The 23,770-nt window shown below is 34.5% G+C and overlaps 2 long non-coding RNA genes across 20 annotated transcripts in view; one reads left to right on the top strand and one right to left on the bottom strand.

Annotated features, from left to right (window-relative positions):
* The window catches only part of LOC105471083 (uncharacterized), a 76,227-nt gene extending 66,302 nt beyond the window's left edge, over positions 1-9,925 (bottom strand). For all 19 annotated transcript variants that reach the window (XR_011624820.1, XR_011624815.1, XR_011624817.1 and 16 more), the window contains exons 1-2: positions 9,718-9,925; positions 2,559-2,631 (exon numbers count right to left, since the gene is read on the bottom strand). This is a non-coding gene — a long non-coding RNA (uncharacterized lncRNA). The remainder of the gene's footprint in view (positions 1-2,558; positions 2,632-9,717) is intronic.
* A 63-nt stretch (positions 9,926-9,988) lies between these two features.
* LOC139363808 (uncharacterized) lies at positions 9,989-23,210 on the top strand. The gene is made up of 3 exons (XR_011624812.1): positions 9,989-10,219; positions 22,108-22,230; positions 23,088-23,210. It is a non-coding gene; the product is annotated as an uncharacterized lncRNA (long non-coding RNA).
* The last annotated feature ends 560 nt before the right edge of the window (positions 23,211-23,770 follow it).

The raw sequence follows: 23,770 nt of genomic DNA, 5'->3' as shown, positions 1-23,770 counted from the left end.
AATCTTCCTGTAAATGTCCAGATAATACATATTTTAGACCTTTGTGGGCAATGTAGTCTCTGAAACAACTGTTCAACTCTTGTAGTTGTAGGGGGAAAGCATATGCACGCAATGATAAAAGAATGGGCACGACTGTGTTTCAATAAAACTTTACAAAAACAATGTACAACTGGATTTGGCCTTCATACTGTAATTTGTGAATCTGTAATCTAAAAAATCTATTCAGCATAACAAATGATGTTGTGAATAACAACAATTACAAATCGTAAAAGCTTTCTACAATGAAATAAATAAAATGCTAAAGCTAAATATTTTAGTCTTCTACTAGAAATGGGGACATGAGCCTTTATATTCTTTAAATAAATATGGAACACTGTTTTAAAAGAAACACAAGTTAATGACAACCTGTATTTTTCAACCATGAAAAGAAAAAACACAACACTTTTATAATAAATGGAATTTAAATAAATATAGTTTTGTTGGTTTGTTTTTTAGCTTGAAGAGATTCTGTGTGTCATACTCTGAAACGATTACTTTGAGAGTCAGAATTGTTCATTCTATTATTTCCTAGACATTGACTTACCACCTTCGCATTTCCCCTTTCAATACCTAAATTAAGAGAAACGCTCCTCTCTGTTGTCAAGTTCAGAGACGTTTGTGAACTGTCTCATTTTTTGGGATTCAGTTTCTTAGAAGTCCTTTAGGTCTTCCCCAAGGCTGAAGAGATAACAGCTGTCTTTTGCTTTGATTATGTAGTTCCTTATCTGTCAGGAATCTCTTTAGTTTAATTAAAAAAAAAAACAACTGAGTCCTCCCCTGGTAACCACCTTGCGTATCACTACCTCAACGGTAAGTGAGAAAAGATGGTGAGGTATTTTCAGTCTAGAAACCTTTGTTGGGTCAAAAGTTCAAAACATTTTCTCAAGAAGCTTCCTGGAAACCTATAAAAGGCTATTTTGAAGTATTTATGAAATACTAGTTTGTCAAAAAAGTAATCATAAATACTGCTTTGGAAAAAGTATAGAATAAAAGCCTGTTTTTCATCTGGTTTTAACGTTAGAAAGTTCCATCAAACATTGATGTTTACTTTCCAAGAAAGGTATTTAACAACCCACATGGGTTCCAGGTATACCGACCATAATTTAATCTTTTAAAACGTTATTGAATATGAACTTAAAAATACCCTTTCAGTACAATAGCCATCAATTTTTGAATAAATCATTTTGTAAAAAATTTTTAGAGCAAAAAAATGATTTTAGATTATGGGCTACCTAGACTATCAAGGACTTTTAGCACATATTCTCTCTAACAGTCCAAAATGCACAATGTGTAAATTCCAGTCACCTAACTTCTGGCTTTGCAGAACACAGAATACTACTGTTAAAATTCCAAGAACTGGATTTCAAACATTACATCAACAAAATACCATTTTTCTCTTTACAAATCTTTATGTGTTAGTTACAGAAAGCATACAAATTAAGAACATCATAAATTTTAGAGACTATTATTACTGATACATAGTATAATACATTTAATTGTAAGAGATAATAGAACCAAGTCCCTTTGGAACAAAAAAAAATCATTGGGGATGTATTCTATCTACATTATAATGATTTCTTTTGTCTAAATCTAGTTAAATGAAATTAAATGAGGTAATGACTGTGGAAATAAGTGGGAGAATTTATAAGTTCAAATGGTAGTTAATAGAAACAAGAAAAATCTGACTATAATTGTGTATATATATGTATGTATGTATATTTGTATGTACACATACATATATGTGTATATACAGAGAAAGAGAGAGGCCTTAAAAGAGTAAGAAAAAAAATAAGGATTTAGCTATTAATGGGGCCAAAAGTGACTTCTGTAAAAGAACTCTAGAGCAGCATTCAGTAAAACTACAGAAATAAGGAATATATATATATATATAGGCCCACAAACGAAGTTTGGGCTACTGTCTGTTTTTATATAACTAATGTACTACAAATTTTTTACCTCTTTAAATTGTTTTAAAAGAGGCAAAAAAAATATTTTGTGGCACATGATGACTTATGTAAAATTTAAATTTTTGTGTTCAGAAATGAAATTTGAATTTCATCAATTAAAAATTGTGTGGAAACTTTTTTGTCATTTAAGCATCTACTTATACCCTTGATTTTACCTCTTGGCTTTCCAAGCCTGAAATATTTACTACCTGCCCTTTATGGAAAAGAAAAAAAGTTTTCTGATTCCTACTAAAGCATATCTTTAAGATCAAGGTGTTTTCACAACTTCAATTCTTTACCGTAAGTTTGTGTCACTCTCTTGCTTCTTACAAAATTGAGGGTATTTATTCTTTCATATCTATCTTTTCTAGGGAAACTTAAAATTATGTTAAAAGTCACAGACAAACTTGTTTTTCAAAATTCTGCGCTTGGAAAACCATAATACGTATTGAATATTTTTCTTTAAAATACATTTCAAGTTTGAGTTATATATTAATATAATAAGAAACAGAAGCCAGAATATTTGAACCATTATGGAAAGATTGTATTAGAAAAATTGAATAAATTACTTACACATAATAGAAGTCTCAATCCTTGGGTAGTCCCAAGTGTTGCAGTTTCCAGGAAGTCGTCCAGCCATGTAAAACTAAAGTAAAAATGGATTGAATACCTGTGGTAAGAAAATTTGAAGATGTACAAAAAATTTCCCACCCTGGTGTTCATGCCCTGTATAATTCTTTTTCTTTTAAACTGGACAAGATCAGTGAATATAATGAGATTTCACTCTGATGATTAGATTATGTTATATGGCACAGTCGGTTTTAAGAAAAGAAGATTATCTGGGTGAGCTGACTTAATCACATGAGCCTTTTAAATCTGGGTCTAGAAGTCAGACAGAGAGAAAATCAGTGATTCAAAGCAACAAGAGGCAGGCTTTAGGGGTTGAGAGTGGCCTAGAATCAATAGCCATACAAGAAAATAGTGACGTTAGTCCTATAACCTCAAGGAACTGAATTCTGCCATGAGCTTTGAAGACAATGAAGTCTCAGATGAGATAGCAGCCTGGCTGACACTTTGATTTCAAACTTTTGAAACCATAGTCAGAGCAACCATGCTATGCCAGATTACGGACACAGAAATCGTGAAATACTAATACATGTGTGTTGTTTTAAGCTTCTAAATTTGTAGTGAGTTGCAACACAGCAATGGACAAGTGACACACACCCAATTGTCTTCAAAGGTAAACAGAAACCTTCCTCCTCTTTCTACAGAAGCTTGGGGAACTTCTGCTTAATCATCGCTGGTTCAGTTGTCACTTTTGAACCGAATGTCAATTTCCCTGTATGTTTATTGTCTCCTACCTTTGGACTGCCTTTCTTACTCTTAGATACTACATTTATGACACTTCTGGTTTTTGGAATTATTTGAATTAATTGGGGTAGTGCAAAAAAGCAGGCAACATGAAAAGAGGAGTAGATGTATCTCTAAAAAGTATCCTTTGACCCTGTGATCCTGAAGGAATTTGATCTGTTTTTTACTTGGATTCCTGTTCTCCCATGTTTCTAGACTCCCTCCGTTGTCAGTTTGCCCCTTATTTTCAAATTCCTGATGAAGAACAGTTCATTCAGTCTCAGTTCTTTCAAGTTTTCTCCCAGAGGCCTCCTTTTCATAATCAAATATACATATATCTCTTAATCTCCAAAGAAGGATGTTCTTCCTTGAAAGAAACCATTTTATTGACTCAGATTTACCATTCTGGGGGATGAAGGTAGAGGCAATATATTGTAAGATTGCAATGTGTAAATGTCATCTTTAATATAAGGTAGTTAAATGCATAACACGTTTGTGATGACAATAGAATAAATTAAAAATGACATGACCTTTGCTGAGAAGCTTTAAAATTGCTACACTCTCTCTAGTGATTGTTTTATTGCTTGGAAGAGAAAAATATTCAAAACCTAAACATATTAAAACTTAAAGTTGGCCTGCTTTTCTACTAATTTGGTGTAAATATCAAGGGGCTAGATATATTTTCTGAGATGGTAGTTGTAGTGAATAATGTTCCAAATGTTAGTCTACAACATTTTGGGAGATAACTTCACAGAAGCTTATGATGTTTTAATTTCATCTCAATTAAAGCTTTTATTTATATGTTTTTCCCCTCTAATTACTCTTATTTTCATCTTTTTATGCTTTATATTCTATAATTCAGCAACAATAATTGCATTTCCTTCATCCACTTTCTGGGTGTTCCATCCCAATCAACCAATTTAGAATTTTTTTCTGTAATAAGTATGGCTCTCCATTGCTCTTTTCAAGGCTAAACAATGTGCTCCTTTTTCTAATTTTCTTCAAAATTTCTCACAAAATTACACCAAAAGGTGATTTTCTTAACCAAACATCTCTAGCATGGGCCATTCTGTCTGTATCTAAATATGTTGATTGTAGATCAAGTTTTTTTAGAGAAAAAGAAGATCCAGAGATGATATGACTCAATGTATTTATTTGATAGGTATAGATACAGCAGGTCTTCGAATAACTTTGTTTCATTGTCTTTTGGTTATACGTTGATGAGAAAAGTCAATTACTGGCTGAGGCTACTGTCTGTATGGAGTTTGCATGTTTTCCTCATGTGTGCATGAGTTTACTCTTGGTACCCTGGTTTCCTCAAACATCCCAAGACCGTGTCCGTTAGATTGTGTATAAGCTGTGCACATGTCTAACATGTCCCAGTTAAAAAAAGTGTGAAGTTTCTCATTGATTTCCAAAATATTGGGTAAATAATTATCTTACTTTTTTTTGTTAATCTTTCTTAAACATATATATAGTTCATATTTACTTCAGTGTTTTACATTAAAGTGTTTTGAGTCTTTATTTAGAATATTGGTGATGTTTCTGTGACCAGAATTGTGCTGTAGGAACTTAACTCTTGTTTATATCACTTAGACTATGGTGAAACTGGTTTCCCTGTACTTTATTTTGCTTGAAGTTGCTGTTTCTAAGAACCATCGATGATTTTTAGTGAGGACTTACAACAGTAAGGTTTTGGATAAGTTTAACTCACTTGTCATATAATAATGTATTCTACATTGTTATTCTGCTATACAATTAGTAGCAGAAGCAGTATGAGGCTTCAGTTTTAGTTATTTTTTATACACTACTATTAATACATTTTTAAAACTTTTTCTGGTTCTGTCTTCCTATGCTTGTTGATCACTACTTGATTGCTTTATAATGTTATTTTGCGCACCTTTCTGACTGACAAGTATATATTAGCATAATAACTGCTAAGTTTAGTGTTTGACCAGTTGATGGACTTAATGATAGTCTATGTATACTCTCTTAGAAATAATGTAGTATGGTAGATATCACTAACATATGAAGTTTTATTTTTTCTCATTCCTCTCAGACTCATTTAATTACTCTCCCTTTTATACTACTGAAGTATCTTACCTAATTTATATTTATCTTGTATTTAAAATTTTTACTTACTAAAATAAATTAAAATATAATGTTTAACCAACTCCATTGCCTAATACTGTCACAATATAAATGCTTAATTCCAGATAAGCTTTTCTTGTGAGTGGACAAATGAGGCATCTTCCTGAAAGACTGTGTACGTTTGATTGAGCTCCTGTATTCTAGTTATGTATGCGCTTAGGGTTCATGCCCTCACTTTCACATCACATGGAAAACATGCCCATAAATTCCACAGGATTGCAAACCAGTCATTTTTATGGCTACCATTAGTGCTATATTTTTTCTCTTAGTTCTCTATTATAGTCATTTGATCAAATTAATGTTGAGTAGATGATGTGCAACTTATGAGTTTATACACTTTCCTACATGAAGGTTTCACTACAGTGGGCAAGCTAACATTCATGAAATCATGATGCACATAGAATATAATCTTTCTAAAAATTTTCTATGGCTTTTACACAGTGATTTATTTGCATAGCAAATTATATTCATATAATTTTTCTATGTATTTACTAAAACACATTTTTAGGAGCATTTTTTATTTGCTGAATATATTCTCATAATAATTTCAAATAACCTTTTTAAAATGCAGTATAACACAAAGGACTGAATTAGTACACCGTCTTGTTTTAATTACATAGACATGAAGGTTTGACTCTTTACAAAATTGTAGTGTAAACTTTTAGAGGCTACTTCATGCTGTAGTTGAGCTTGTATCTTTTCTGGCTATTAAATTCTACATTTTGCTTTCTGTTGCCGTGTTGATTTATCATCTGCATTTAAAAAGCAAAGTAACTGAGCACAGAATAATGGAATTGTGTCCTCTGTGCTATTTTTAAAAGAAATCATCCAGATTTTTAACTTGTATCTTTTGGTACACACAGTGCTATTTTTTCATTACTTCAGCATGAGGTTTTTTTAAAGTCCATTAAACTTTCATATGGACAATGCCATGCCTACTTTTCTAAGAATAATGGCTTAGTCAAATATTCTTGTTAAATGTTTTGTCAGTCCCTCAATATATCTAAAGTGTCTATCATATGCCATTTAGAAAGATGCACTATTAGTAGTCAGCACTGACAGATAGGATAAATGGTAGGAATAAGAGTGATGGAGATATTATTCTGAAATTTTCTATTCTTTATTGTTTGTATTTTAACATATACTAGATGTATTAGTATTTTAACAGTTTCCACTCCAGTGAAATATTTCAAGACAGTATTTCTTTTGCAATACAAAAATTTCCTCATTTTCCTAAGCACCATAAATAAAGGAAGAGTGTGAACAGATCTCTGAAGATAGGAAAAAATGAAAAATCATTTGTCAAAAATAGCAACTTAAAGGAGGTAGGAGAAACAGATTTTCAGAGAATTAATAAATATCAAAGGAATAAAAATGGTCTTTGGAGTTCCTCAATGTTTTGTTAAAAATAGAGAGATGAATGAAATCATACTGACTGTTTTCTCATACTAGCAGTTGTCAGCCTAAATATATTTTAAATGGTGGTGGAGGCAGCATTGTTGGTACATAAGCTATTGATGAGAAATCAGAAATTTTAGCCTTTAAATTTACTGATGTTGAGAGAGCTTGTGTTTTTTATTGGAACACCTCTGCAAATTACATTGAAAGATGTTATTTTCCTTATGACCTCAATTAAACAATTAAAATGAGGAGCGCCTCCCGGGACATTGAAAAAGAAATATGAAACTTTGCATTTTGGCAAGATGATTACTTATCTGTACTCAATAAAAACATTTCAATCTTGTTAAAGTGAATTGTTGCTTCCACATTTATTTTTGAAATAATTATTATTCTTTTAAGAGTTTACTTTTAAAAAGTCAATATTCTAATATGCTTTGTGGAGGAGGATGAATCTGCTAAACAATTTCTATCCTTCTTTTCAGAAATGTATACTTTTACTCTACTTAACATAGTCTAGCAAATAATACTCAGTGATAACATTTTTTAATAAAATATGTTTAATGTACCTAAAGTGAAAGGTACATATGTTAAGAGTAAAGTTCCATGAGTATTCACAATTGCATACACTAATATAATCCAAACATCTGTCTAAGTATAGAATATTTTCATCAGCAATATCCCTTAGGTCACTTCCCAGTCAATTCATGCTCATCTCCAGGTAGCCACAGTTCTGGTTTCATTTACCATCCATAGTCTTGCTTGTTTTAGAACATCATCCTAACTGAAAAATATAATACATCCTCTTTTCTGTCTGGTTTCTTCCAATTAGCATTATGTTTTTGAGATTCATTCATTTTGCATGTATTGGTAGTTTATTTCTTTATATTGCTGAGAATTATTTCATTGAATTTTTTGGCCATTTGGTGTAGATGAACATTTTGGTTGTTCTTAGTTTCTAACTATTATGAGTAAAGCTGTTACAAATATTATTGTTCAAGTTTTATATATGTACATTTTTTTTCCTCTTGGATTAATTCCTAGAATTGGAGTTGTGGATTCTAGGTTAGGTATATGTTTAACTTGTCAGAAAAATTAAAACTTATTTCCAAAGTAATTGTACCTTTTTACAACCACACCAGCAATGTATGAAAGTTCCAGATTTTTCTTATTTAATCCAGCAGTTTATATCCTCAGTTTTTAAAATTTCATCTATTTCAGTAAGAATGCAGTTTTACTTAATCTACATTAGTTTGTGATTGAATAATGTTGACTAGTTTTTTGGGTTTGTTCGCCATTCCCAAATCTTCATTCGTAAAGTACCTATTCAAGTTTGTTTTTTAATTGGGTTGTTCAGGTTGTTTGCTTGTATTTTTGAATTGGATTGTTTGCAATTTTATTATTGACACATAAGGAAGCACACACACACACACACACACACACAAACTTCTGTTCATCTAAAGACACAATGAAAATAGATGCTATATGTGCTATATAGATCAAAGGATATAACTCTGCCAGGATGTTGACTGTGGTTCTGGCCTATTGGTTTGTGGACATAGAAGCACCAAATGTCTAGGTGTTAATTGCCCCATAGGATTCAATATGACCCTTCCTGTATTACCAAGGGGCAGTATGCCCCCTTTAAAAAACAGAACTTTTATCCCTGCTGATTCCAGAATTGTGGAAAGAGGACATACAAATTCTCAAAATGGACCACTGGAAGTGATGGTAAGCAACAATGTTCATATTTCCACTCTTTGGTTCTTGAACCTATATAATCTTCTCATAGAGGGCACCATTTTGTATAAAAAATGTTAATTCAATGTGTACACTATGTCTTGATGATGCTCCGTCCTGGCAAGGTAATGCCACTGAGCTGGTGTTTCAGTTCTGCATTTAACTGGCCATTCCAATGCTCTAATAGAGCCCTATTTACCCAACAAATGGACTCTTTTGTTTTTTGTTCAATGAATAAGGACTTAAACATTGGTTTTTCCCAACATCCACTCTCAAACATCCTTTAGTGTAAAATATGTCCTCTGGTCTGTTATAAGGTCATAAAGTATCCCCTTTAGCGGATGTAATGCTTTGTGAGCCCTCAGACACTACTGCTGATTGAGATCTTACAGGTATAAAATACAAACATACCCCTTAACTATATATCTATTCCTGTGGAAACAAACCATTAGACCTTCCCAGCTGAAAGGAATCCAATGTAGTCAACTTGAGAAGTATTCAGTTGTTCTCCTTGAGGAGCAGAACAAATTAATGTCATTTGTTTTTTGTTGCTGCTAAGTTTGTTACTCAGAAGGGGAATCAACTGGGACAGGATTGCTCAAAGGGAGTCCTTGCTATAGTGCCCATGCATAGCCTCCATCTCTGCTACTGTAGCCTCTTCATTTATGTGACTATCGTTCCACACTGGGGTTGCCAATGACAAAGTCTGGCTAACATCAACTAAGTACACTTATTTGTGTGTGTGTGTGTGTGTGAGTGATGTGTGGGACTCTACCATAGTGGACATGTTTTGGTAGAAATTTACCTGTAATACAAAAATCTTCACGCTTCATACCAACTCAAGTATGACCATGCACATCCTCCTACTATAACCCTCGTTGTCCCAGATTTTCCGAATGCTTCTTTTCCAGTCCTCTTAACAAGTGGCCAGGCCATTTACTTCTGTCAATTTGTCCATATATATTCTAATTTGGGGCTATATTTCTTTTCATACAAAGTGAACAACCAAGTACCCTGCCAGAAGCTCTGCCCTCTGGGACAATGTTCCCTCTCTACTGTTTTTCTAAGTTGCTTCTGCTCTACAACCACATACCATAAAATAGGATGTTTCTCTTCCTTCAGCTAGTTGTACAAAGTTTCCAATGGATGGATGTGTCACAGAGAAAGGGCCACCGATACAACCTTGGTGGATGACATGAATATCTGGGATACCTGCTCAGCTAACTTCCTTTGGTCTTCTTGTTTTGCTTGTACTCAGTCCCAGATTTATCCCTTCCAGCATACAATGCATTATTTTTTAATCCCCTGAGCACTAAGTCTTTGAGGTTCTGAAAGTGCTGAGGTCATAATGAGCAGTTCTGGATACATGGGCAACTAGTGTCTAATGCTTAGGTACTCCATCTTTATCAGAGCCTAATAGAAATTCAGGAATTGGTTTTCAAATGGTATATAATTCTTCTCTGTAGATGTCATGGACTTTCTTTGTAAACCTAAGGAAGTGTGTTGAGATTTTTCCAGTGGAGCTTTCCCCAAATGCTACACAAAATTATTGTTCACAACTGATAGTTCACAACTGATGTTCCAGCACCAACTACGTGAGTATCAGCTCATGTAGTCCAATTTCTTTTCTTTTTTATTTTTTTTTTATTTCACATGTTTTAAGAATAAAGTCTTCATAATCTTTGCATTTTCAGCTGTTTTCTCATAGTTTATGTTACAACACATAGGTGAATTGTGTCACATGTTTTAAAAAAAAATTGCCTATAGATATCAAATCAGTGGGAGTTTTCATTCATGAAAATCTCAGATATGCCTTTGATCTAGATTAAGCAATTATCTTTAAATAATAGATTTTTGTTTTTGTTTTTGTTTTTTTAGCCAGTCACATCGAGTTCTCTCAGTCTGGGTTTAATATCTGTATGTTTAGTTTTGAAACAGGACAATTTTCCTGACTGCTTTGCAGACAGAAACTGAAATGAAGGAACTGGAGCTAGCCAGTTGCTTCAGCTGGCTTCACTAGCTCAGACCCACTGCACTCTACTCCTCTCAGGAGGGTGAACGCAGCTGAGTGGGTGCAGGAGCCGGGGCGAGTGATTCTGCGTGACAGCAGGAGCAAAACTTCACACAGGCCCCGTGGCAGCATCTTTGGGAGTACATATGATTCCCCAAAACACCAATAGGAGTATTACAGGCAGTGTTGTTCTAGTTTTGCCATCCGCAGACAGCTTAAGTGTTTAACAGTTCAGTGGACCCCTGCCTTTTAGTGAAGAAAGAGGGTCAGTGTGACAGCCGTCTGTATCTCAAGCTCTTGTCCAGCATACAGGAAAAATCAAGTTGCACAAACGAAATGAAGGATAGTAAATGCAGGGGATTTTTTTGCAGATGGAAGTGGCTCTTGGTGGGAAGAGGAGCTGGAAAGAGGATGGAACAGGAAGGTGTTCTTCCCCTGAAGTCCAGCCATCCCTGGACAGGCTCTTTCTTCTCCAAAGTCTCGCCATCAAGCTGTCTCTCTGAAGTCAAGGTGCTTCTCTCCACTGTCCAGCTGCTGCTTCTCTTCTCTTCTTCTCTGCTGTCTGCCAGTGGAGCCTGGGGTTTCTATGGGTACAGGATAGGGGATGGAGTGGGTCAGGGTGATTTTTGGAAAAGGCAACATTCGATTGGAAAACAGGGATACAAAATTTTCACTTTGGGCTACAGTTCCAGGCTTGAGGGTGGGGACCCTCACCATGGACCCTGCCCTTTTCTGCCTAGAACTTCTCTGTCTACTGCCCCTATCAGTTCATGTGGGTCCCAGTACATCTTCATGTATAATACCTGGTTTTCTCATTTTTGTTAAGTAACATTTTTTTTGCCAGTCGGACTTGGGATTGTTAACTCACTTTTGTTTGTCTCCTTTTTCTAGATTATTTTTGTCCATACTTTCTGATTTATGCAAAAAAAAAAAAAAAGAAAGAAAATTAGAGTATTTCACTAAGGAGAGCACTGACTACATTCAATTACTCCCAACATAGGTTCTTAAATCCTAAAATATCTACGTTCAATATATTTAATACAGCACTTCTGTGTGTGAGAATCAAGAATGATGTCTTATATGGGTTTTGTCTGACATCTTGAGCAGAAGTTATAATATAAATGTAATATATCTCTTCTTTGTCAAAGCAACTTATATTTGTGAATCAACCAATTATAATGTTTTGATTATGTACATAACATAATTCTGTATTATTAACATATTAAAGATACTCATTGATAACCTTGCTCAATTTAAAAATATTTTAATCTTTTACTATATACCAGAAATTATTCCAGATATTTATATTCATTAAATAGTTTGCCTGGAAGATTCTATCAATTCTGTTGGAATTCTCAAAGTCTATGAAAGAGATGACATTTAAAATTATATTATGGACTATAATAATTATGAGTGATATAATATGTATCAATTTTATTTCAAAATAATACAGAAGTCGAAGTTGGTGGAGTATAGATTTTAAATGATTCACCACAAGTTGGTTAATTTTGAGCTTGGGTGATGGCTTTATAAGGGTTAATTATACTACTCTCCACTTTTTAAAGGGTTAAATATTTTCACTACAAAATGTTTGGAAAATAAATATTAGATCTTCAGATGTCCTTAAAAGTGTTATAAGCAATCATGTAATTATGATATTCCCATAATTCCTTCATGACAGTTAAAGATACACATTGTTTCCAACATTTAAACTCACCATTTATTGCTAAAGTCTTATAGCACATTTGTACTATTTGAAGCACAATATTTAAAGATTGTTTCTAAATACAAATGTATTGAAAAGCTAACAACCCTAAGCAGAAGGCTCATGACAGAACAGGGCATTTCTATCAATTTCATTTATTGTTAATAACATACTCCCAAATGGAGCGATGGTTTTAACTGAAGCTTAATTTGAGGAAAACACAGCGAATTTCAAAATCTTTTTTTCTTTTTTAGTGAGTTTCTTTACGTTAAATTTGAAAACAAAAATGCACACATGAAATTTTATTGTTGAAAATTAATTTTTATCAGAAATATATTCCCCTCTAAACAAAAACCTGAAAAGATAATTAGAGAGAAAGAAAAAAGTATGTAAGGATACATGGGAACACTATCTCAAATGAATGTAGCTAGGACTAAATTCAGCTTACACTAATACTGAAAACATAATGTCATTTGATGCTTTTGAATGCCTTTTGGCATGCAGTGCAAGGAACACAGCTGGGCTTTTAGCTTGTTGATTGATAAATTTAATGAAGCCCATTCTTTTATATTGTTATTTGTCCTTTTTAAAAACAAAAGGAGTTTTCATGAATAGTTTGATTATCTTTTAAATGTTTTTCCTCTTCTTCAAGCAATTATTTTCCAGGCAGTATCAATCAAGCAGAAAGAGAACATTTTTAAAGCATAGCTACTATTTTTCTAACAGCTTCACTTTGACCTAGAAAGAAAGCCTGGTATTTTATTCTCATTCTTCTAAGATTCACTAACTTAATTTGAGGGAAAGCCAAACCACAATTAAAAAATTCCTGCCTTCTTTAAAACAGGCTGTTGCATCCAGGCATGTTTAATGTGCCTGAAGTTGAAGGCACTTTGAATCCATTGTGGAAGCAGCTTGAGTTATTGAAGAAGGTTGTCTATCTTAGCTATTGTTCAGGTCTGTTCAGATCTGTTCCTCCAAACACTTAGTACATTCTGAAGGACAGAAAACCTAGCCTCTTTCCTTTGATAGAATATATTTCCATTATATAACGTATGTCTGTATGCTGGAAGAGAGAGTAACCCTTTATATGTCTAATTAATCTCTACACCTTCTCCACAAAATGTTCTCCTTCTATGTAGAAGAGGAGGATGCAGTCAACTTTATTTTATTTAATAATAACCTTTATCTATTTGCATTTTAGAAAGTAATAAAAAACAATAAGGCTTTGGATATTAAAATATCTCTTATCTCTAACTAGAGATAACGTATGGCGTAGTACATTTCTGGAGTCTGAACCACTTAGTCTAAAGGCAGTATATCCTCCCTCCATGCACCTTTTTTTTTTTTGATAAGGAGCAGTCTGCCCTCTTTGATTTATAGTTCTCATAAGGAAAGTAATATATTTCATGATTAGTTTTAGTCCCAAGTCATTTGCATATTGAATAAGAGATTCAGAAAAGACTAGGAGAAAATAACTACGTACCTTTATTTACATTTAATAATCAATATGATTTATGCATTCAACACATCTCGTAGCTCTTATTTTAAATGAATCTCATGAAAATATATTGACAAGATAGCCATTATTTTAGATCACTTTTTTTATGTTCTAAATTTAAAGGCAATTTAGAGCCTTGTTTCCGTCTATGCCTCATTTCAAGGCCCTACTGTCTAGAAAAGTTAAGTAGATGAACATAGGTTTTAGTCTGACTTAAATGCAACCTCATCTTGTCTTGTTAGGGACCATTTCATGTACCTGTAATATTTGTGATGCCTAAATAAAAGGACTGAGATACATTCATGAGCCATCCAGAAGTGTAAGGGCTTTAACATCCTTCAGGCTACCCTTGACTGATGAGAGTTGGGAGACAGGACAATGAATAAAATGCCTTTCCCTAAAGGAAGGAATACCTGATTTTTTTATCCTATCAAAGCCAGTGACCTACCAAAATACTGGTAGAATTCTAGCCTCAGTACCCTAGCACAATTTTGTTCCCTGGACAATATTCCCAAGTAAAGCTTCATCTCAGTCTCTGCCAAAACAGGCTTTTACTCTGGAGCTAGATTGCCTGAGTTCAAATCCTGGCTCTATCTCATAATATAAGTTACCTTGAAGAAATATTAACATCTCTGTGCCACTGTATTCTTATATGTAAAATAGAGATTATTAGACTTAACCAATAACAGTGTTATAAAGATTAAAATATATAACATATGTAAATTACTTAGGGTATTTTTTAGCCTACAGTGAGCACCATATAAGCATGTGATTTTATTTTACCTGTTACATGTTATCTAATCAAAATATAACTTTATATTTTAGAAATATCCATGGTCACACAAATTGCTTATGGCAAAGGTGCTTTTTATGATTTTTTTCACTTAGTATAAATGCTACTCCATATATTTTTCAGGCTAACTAACTTTCATAAAACAACTTTTTCTTAAAATTTATTGTGATGCTAAAACAATTTATTCACAATCTAAAGCATTTTGTACAAAACACCTTTTTCTTTTTGCAATACCTCAGAAAATGTGAGTAAAAGCTCTTAATTTAGACTAATTACACAAGTTAGTTGTCAACACTAAGTTTACTACATAACCCAAGTTTTAGAGTTTAGTCTATAGCCTTTGAATTATAACTTGTCAAGATTGATTGTGTATATATATATGTATGTGTGTGTAAATATATATTATATATATGAAGAATATATACATATTATTATAGTGTATGAAGAAAATGGCAGGAAACATTAGAAGTTTAGGTGATAGGATACAGGATGATGACATATTTATTCACTCACTATGTAGACTTCAAAATAATTTCATTTCCTATAACAAGGCAGTATATCTCTTCCTGTTGAATTGGTGTTCATCCTTATAATTTACTATGTCCTATAAAATCAAGCAGGATTTATGCTGTGTAAGATCAAAAGCTAGACCCAAGACTTTTCTACTCTCTCTGGAAACCCTGAGATTATCAAGTGAAACATATTGGTATGAATGAGAAAACACATGTCAAAGAGCCATCTTAGGCAAGGTCACATAGACCAGTTAGCTCTGCCTGCCCCCATATATATACACATGCTGACCTTGGACACATAAGGCTACCCAAGATTAACCTAGTGCAGCCAATCCCTAAAGAAAGTTCTACATAATGATACAGACAGGAGACTGGGAAATACTAGGCAGAAAAGGGTAGGATTCCCTGGCGCAGCCCCACTCTTAAGCCTGGACTCGTGGCCCAAAGTGAGGACATGCGTTCCTGTTTTCCCACTCCAGTGTTGCTTTTTGTCTGCCCCACCTGCCTTCTGTTCGCATAAAAACCCCAGGCTCCATGGGCAGAGTGGCAGAGAAGGAGAGAAGAGAAGCAGCTGAATGTCGGAGAGAAGCAACTTGACTTCAGAGGGACAGCTTGACAGTGGGACTTCAGAGAAGAGGTCAGCTTGGGACAGCTGAACTCCAGGTGGAAGACCACCTTCCCGCTCCACCCCTTTCCAGCTCCCCTTCCCACTAGGAGTCACTTCCACCACTGAATAAAAGCCTCCAGATTCACCACCCTTCAATTTGTTCATGCAACCTGGTTCTCCCTGGATGCCAGACAACAACTCAGATACCAAGAGGGCAGGCGCAAAACGCTGTCACCCTGACCCTCCACTGAGCTGTTAAACACTTAAGCCATCTGTGGACAGCAAAGCTAAAAGAACACACTGTAACACACACCTTCTGGGGTTCTGGGGGTCACGGGTACTCCCTAGACACTGCCACAGGGCTGCATAAAATGCTACTTCTGCCAGTGCCCAGAAGTACTCGACCCAGACCCTGCACCCACTCATCTGCGTGCCACCCCTCCCATGAGAGTTTGACAGCTGTGGGCTGAGTAAATGAGCCAACCCCTTCTCCAGCCCCACAATGGGGTCAATGGAACTCCCATTTCAATAACATATAGGAATATGACTAATAATTAATGACTATTTTCTTCAAGCAATTGGCTAAATTTTGTAATATTTCAGATTTAATGAAGTAGCATGTATGAAGAATAAAACTCACCCATTTTGGGTGTGGAGGACCATGCACTTGACAAGCCTATATAATAACCTAACCACCATCACAACGATTGTATAGACGATTATTTCCATCATGCTGAAAGATTTCCTTGTGTTCATTTGTAATCAAATCCCCAAACATCATCACTGCTTTAGATTCTGGCAGCTATTGATTTGACTTATGTCTCTATAGTTTAGCCTTTCCTAAAATGTTTCATACATGGAATCATATAGAATGTAGTCTTTTGAGTCTAAGTTCTCTTAGGATATTGCTTTTGCATTTTATCCATGTCATAGTGTAAATAATAGCTCATTCCTTTTTATTCTGAGTAGTATTCTATTATATGGATATACAATGATTTCTTTGTTCTTTAAGTAGTTAGTGGACATTTAGAATGTCCCCCAGTTTTGGTGGTTATGTATGACTAAAACTGCTGTAAACATTAGTATACAGGCTCTTGTGTGAACATAACTTAATTTACTTTCCATGTTATATATTAATATACACATAGCTTCATAAAAAACTACCAAACAGTTTTCCAGATTGGCTATACCACGTCACATTCCCAACAGCTATCTATTCAAGTTCCAGTTGCTTTGCCTGCTTATAAGCATTTACTATTGTCATGCTTTTGTTTGTTTGTTGGACATTTGATGAGGTATGTTGTGATGTCTCACTGTGGTTTTAATTTGCATTTTCCTGGTGCCTAATGATAGTGAGCATTGTTACTTGGGCTTGTTTTAAATCCATATCTCTTATGTAGTAATTTTTTAAAATATATTTTACCCATTTTTAATTTTTCTTATTAGTATTTTTTTGTATTTCATTATTATTTTGGTTACCATTATTTTATTAAGTGTGTTTTGCAAATATTTGCCCTGAAGCTATGGTTTGCCTTCTATTTTTAAACACTATTCTTTAAAAAGTAAAGACCTTTTGAATCCTATCTAAAAAGTGACTGCCTTATCTCAGATCACAGAGATTTTTCTGTTATGTTTTCTTCTAGACAGAAGTTTTCAATTTCAGGTTTTACTTTAAGACTACTGTTTTCCATGCACATGGGATATGTGTTTCAGAACTATTGGTTGGGTAATTATACTTTCTCTGTTGAATCACATTGCCAACTTCATCAGAAGTGATTTGCTCATATACAGGTTGGCTTATTTCTGTGTGTTTTATTCTGTTCAACTTACATGTGACACTTGTATTACCAGTGCCATACTATCTTGATGACTGTGGATTCATAGAACATCTTAAAATCGGGTACTGAGTCTCCTAACTTTTTCATTTTAAAAATGATTTTGGAGATATGAGGCCTCTTGCTTTTTCATATAAAGTTAAAATCAGCTTGTAGGCTTCTTCAAAGGCCATACAGGATTCTTTTAAATTGTGCACAATCTATAGATCAATTTTAGAAGAATGTATGTCTTGAAAATTTTGAGTCTTCTACTCAATGAATATGATATAATTCTCCATTTACTTATATCTTCTTTAATAGTTCTCAAAATGTATGTTTTTAATAAACAAACCATGTCCATGTTATTTAGATTTACTCCTAATTAATTAATATTTTAGTGCAATTGCAAATAATATTTTTAACATTTCAATATCCAACTGTTTATTGCTAGTATATTTAAAGATAACAGTTTTTATAGGATAAGCTTGTTTTCTGTAACCTGTAAAACTCATTAATTTTGGTAAATTATTTGGAACTTTCATGTGTAAACATTCATTGCCTCTGAGTAAAGACAGTTTTATTTCTTACTTTCCAAACTTTATCACTTATGTTTTCTTCCTTGTCTTATAGCACTGGCATGTATGCTGTAGGATGAGTTGTGCAAGTGGATATTTTTCTTTTGACTCTACTCATAAGAAAAAAAAAATTAGTGTTTAACAATAGAATATGATGTTACCTGTAGTTCTCAATCAATATCCTTTTTAAGATTGAAAATTTTAACTTTCGTTCATAGCTTGAGGAGAGATTTTGTCATAAATGTATATTGAAGTTTGTCAAATGTTTTTCAGGCATGTATTAGATGAAAAGACAAAGTTATTTTCTTTTCTTTTTTAAAACATTGGTGTAGCTGGGCATAGTGGCTCACACATGTGATCCTAGCCACTGGGAAGGCTGAGATAGGAGAATCGCTTGAGGCCAGGAGATTGATACCAGCCTGGGCAATATAGAAAGAACTTGTCTATAAAAATTAGCCTAGTGTATGCCTGTAGTCACAGGTGCTTAGGATGCTGAGGGGAAAGGATTGCTTGATCCCAGGAATTTGAGGCTGAGGTAAGAGGATTGCTTGAGCCCAGGAATTTGAGGCTGTATTGTACTATGCTTGCACCACTGCAATCTTACCTGAGTGACAGAGTGGGACCCTTCCTCTTAAAATATTTGATAAATGAACTAAAACTTTTTGTATAAGTGAATTATATTGATTGATATTTGAAGGTTATATTAATCTTGCATTTCCAAAATAAATCTCACTTGTATTACCAATTTAAATATGCTGGATTAATTTGCCAGTAATTTTAAATGATTTTTATTTCTATATTTATGAGTGAAATTGGTCTGTAATTTTCTTTTCTTATAATATCACTGTCTAGTTTTGGTATCACTGTAATGCTGGCCAAATAAAAAGAGTTAGGATGTACTCTGTCTTCTATTTTGTATAAGTTTTTTTGTAGGATTGGTATTTTTCCCTTTAATATTGTGTAGAATTAATTGGTAAAGCCATTTGAATCAGTTTTTCTAGTTGAAAGTTTTAACTATTAATGCAATGTCTTCATAGATGTAGTAGTATTTGGACTATTCCTTCCTGAGTAAGCATTGGTTATTTGTGTCTTTCAATATTTAGAAAAAACTTCTGTCATTAAGCTTATTGGCATAAACCACTAAGTTACAGAATACCCTTTTCTATGAGAACAGCTAACTGATACAACCATTTGTTTATCCATCAATTTATCAATATATCTTTCAGTAGAAAGAAAAAATAGAGGGGCATGCTTGCTATTTAGCAAGGTTAGGAAGGTATCACAGAAATGTGACCAGGGTCAAAAAACATAAATTGAAATTGTGAGGATGTGGAATAAGCATTGAGAGGTTCTCTAAACAATAATGACACATTTTATATATTTATATGCTTATATATATATATAAATCATTAGATTTATTGAAGTCTAGACATAATATAATAAATATATTATATATGTTTACCTAAAATGTCTAGACTTCTTGAACAAATCTAATGATTTTCCCTGGCTTTTCCTTCTCTAGCTACACTGACCTCTTGGCCATTAATATCTCATGCTTCACATATTTCCACTTTGGAGTTTCCATACCCACTTATCCCTGTCTAAAATCTCATTTAAAATAAACCTTAAACGTTAACTCTCCAGAGACATCTTCCCTAGACACGCTGTCTAAAAGTATGTTTCACTATTTTTTCCTGTCTTCTAACCCTTTCTAATTCTCTTACAGCATTATATGACATTGTACTATACATATTTATTTTATGTTTGTAATAAAATATGTATGTAACATATTGAAGAGTAGTTGTAGTAGTAATTAAAGTGAATCATTAATAGTTGGAACATTTGAACATTATCAGGCAGAAGTTAATTTATATAACAATACATGTTTTAAATACATGCTTCTGACACAGGATCCTTTTCGTGCTGTTTCAACAGCTGAAAGTCTCCACAGCTGGTGGAACCACTGCCTGGGCTTTCCTGGAGCCCCCGGTCTCGCTCTGTCCACTCAGTCCAGCAGGCTGTGCGCAACTCTTGCCACCAGCCGGGATACGGCACCCACCACAGATTTGCGTTCAGCCCGTGGCTGATCTGGGTGTGCTGCAACCACCTTCCGCCTTGGGCACCAGTGTCAGTATGAGGAGGACATGGTGGCACCTGTAAACCTAGAGAAACCAGCAACCACGGAGCCCCCAAGAGGGTGTCACAGCTTCTGCTTGAGGAGTCTCGAGGTCTGAATGCCACAGTTTTCTCTCTCATTCCTGTCACTTGCAGCTTTGCCAATGGGGAGGATGTGTTACATAACTCGTTTGTTCCTGCAGCCCACGGCTTGGTGAACAGGGGCATATTAAAGCTCTGGCTCAGGGAGTCCCAAGGTCTGGGTCCCCAAAATGGTCACAGCTCTTCACTCCCTAGTCCGGCGAACAGGAGCGTGTCACAGCTCTTTTCATTCATGCTGCCCACCACTCGGCAAGCTGGCCTGGAGAGCGTTACGGCCCTCCAAGAAGAATGAAGTATGCAGACACCGAAGAGTGAGCAAAGCAGAGAAAAATATTGAGTTACAGAAAAGCTCTTGACAACAAGAAGGGACCCAAAGTGGGTAGTCTTCTGTGTGACAGGGGACTGAAAGCGGGTAGCCGTCTGTGTGGCTGAGTCCAGAAGTTTTTATAGGTTTGGAATGAAGAGGCATGGACTGTGGATAGCCTTGGAAAACGCAACGTTCAATTAGTTAAAAGGCATCATTCAGAAAGAACCAATTGGGAAACAGTAGGCAAACAGGAATAAAAGTTCTCATTCTGATCATGGACTCTATCCAGAACTGGCAGCTCCGTTTTCAGGTTTTAAATTGTCTTTGGTTTGAAGGTCAGGTTTCACTGGGGACCTGCCCCTGTCTCCCTAGGAATTTGTCTGTCTCCTGCCACTATCACTTATATACTATCTTGCAACCTTCCTTTAGTATATATACTCCACAAACGGAGGGACTTTATTTTTGTTCACTGCTTTGTTTTGCTTTCTGCTTTATCTCTAGCAGCTAGAACAGAACTTGATACATTATAGGCACTCAATACATTATACTGAACAAATATGTAAAGGTATGGCAACCATCTTAGGAGCTGTAAATTGTTTTCTTAGAATTATAAAATCTGGCTTTGATCCTCTTACTACTAATATTGAGCACATTATGTAATCTTTTCTGATATTTTATTTTCTAATTCTAAAATTTAAATTTTTAATTTTTTTATGTAAATTAACTTCTGCCTGGTATGTTCAAATGTTCTAACTATCAATGATTCACTTTTATTACTAATAAAACTATTGTCCAATATGTTACATACTTCAACATTTATTACACTAATTTACATTTTACTTTTTGTATATTTTGTACATTTTCTTGGACACAGTGACTGAATTGAGGGGAATTAGTTATATTTTTAACTAGCTACATCAGTTCAGTAGGTCAAATTCTTTCTCCTCACATCATCATTAATGAAGAGATCTCAGATATTTTACTGGGCTCTGATACTTTTTCTGATCCTCTCCCTCTTCCCACCCTTTACCCTCAAGTAGGCCTCAGTGTCTGTTGTTCTCCTCTTTGTGTCCATATGTTCTCCTCATTTAGCTCCTACTTATCAGTGAGAACATGCAATATTTGGATTTCTTTTTCTGCATTAGTTTGCTAAGGATAATGGCCTCCAGCTCCATCCACGTGAAAACTGGTGAGATTGTCCAGGCATTTAACTTGGTGTGTGTGTGTGTGTGTATTTTTTTCCAACTGTCAAAACTTGACTGCCCATATAACATTTCTTCTTGTATAGCCCATATTTCCCATTTCCACATGTCATCATCCTTTATGCCTGCTCAAGAATCATAAGATTTCTTTAATCCCAAACTGGAGCCCTTCCCTCTAAGCTTCCTCTTTGGTCTCAGAAATCTTTAAGCCCCTGACTCTGCAATTGCTTCCCTTTCTTTAGGTTATAGAGAGGGATAGGAGAACTTTATGCCGAAAAAAACTGGACCAGGAATGGACATCCATCATGGTTGTAAGGAGGTAGACACAGAGAGGTAACTTATATTGTCTCCTGCCTTGACATCAGGCAAAACTAATTAATAGCAAAAATATATATATATATGTGTGTGTGTGTGTATGTGTGTGTGTGTGTGTATATATGTGTGTATATATATATGTTTTACTTTGATATTAGAAATGTCAATGTTCATATACTCTGTTTTTTAAAAAAACTTTTATATTAGGTTCAGGGATAGGTGTGCTGGTTTGTTCTATAGGTATACTCAAGTCACGAGTGTTTGCTATGCAGATTATTTTCTCACCCAGGTACTAAACCTAGTACTCAATAGTTACTTTTTTCTGATCCTCTCCCTCTTCTCACCCTTTACCCTCAGGTAGGCCTCAGTGTCTGTTGTTCTCTTCTTTGTGTCCATGTGTTCTCCTCATTTAGCTCCTATTTATCAGTGAGAACATGCAATATTTGGATTTCTGTTTCTGCATTAGTCGGCTAAGGATAATGGCCTCCAGCTCCATCCATGTTCCTGCAAAGGACATCATCTCATTCATTTTTATGGCTGCATAGATAATATGCTTTATGTATTTTATATTTGTAACTTTGTCAAGTAATATATTCTGTGTAGAATAAATTCTTGGTAAGTTTTGATGATAATGATAAAAATGAAAATAATATAGTTTACTTTTTAAGCTGATTGCTTGCTTTTTTATTTAGGTGGGCTTAATGTTGTTCTTTCTTCTTATAATTCTGATTCCATTTTTTTCTATTATATTTAACCTTTTACCATCCATTCATAACATCTCTTCTTCTTATTCTCGTCTCCACAGTTAAAAAAGTAGAATTTTAAAATTATATGTTTATGTGCATTTATTTAGATTAATAGCATCTTTAAAAATGCCTATTTCTCTTATCTCTGATTGTCTTTCCAGAATTCATCCATGTAATGTCTTCACCATAGAAAGCACTTTGTTCACCCTCTCTAGTTAGACCCACCCAGCACCCTTGAGGAGAGCAGAATCGTACTATTCTCATCTGACTGTTGACAAAGCAGGAAAGTTAAGAAATATACGTTCGTACAGACTGGGGTTGCAGAGACTGAATTCAGGCCTTCCGCCCTACTTTTCAGTGGTATCCCTATTACATCAAGGAGTTCCTTTTGAATTATACTGCAAAGTTTCCCAGTATTACATTGTCAGGAGCTGTGTAAAAGAAGCTAGTCACTAAAGAGCACATACGTTAGGGTTTTGTATGAAACCTATATAAAATTCTACAAAAAGGCAGAACTATAGTTTGCATACTGGTAGATCACTGGGTGTGCCTAGCTGCAGAAGTTGGATCGGGTATTGGCTGGAAGGGGCATAGGGGACTTTTTGAAGTGATGGGTGTGTTCTAAACTTTGACTGCGGTAATAGGTCAACATTCCTCAAAAACACTGGGCCACACACTTAAAATGAATAAAAACATTTGTATGTTTACTATAGCTCAATAGAGCTTAAAAGATAAATATTTTCAGGAGGCTGTTACCTCTGTATCAAGAATATAAATATAGGATATTGTTTAATATTTTCAATTTATTGTCCCTTGTGGTTAATCAATTAACATTTTCTTTTCT

Source organism: Macaca nemestrina, chromosome 6, assembly GCF_043159975.1.
Source record: "Macaca nemestrina isolate mMacNem1 chromosome 6, mMacNem.hap1, whole genome shotgun sequence".
Lineage (NCBI taxonomy): Eukaryota > Metazoa > Chordata > Mammalia > Primates > Cercopithecidae > Macaca > Macaca nemestrina.
This window is presented reverse-complemented; position numbering and strand designations above follow the sequence as displayed.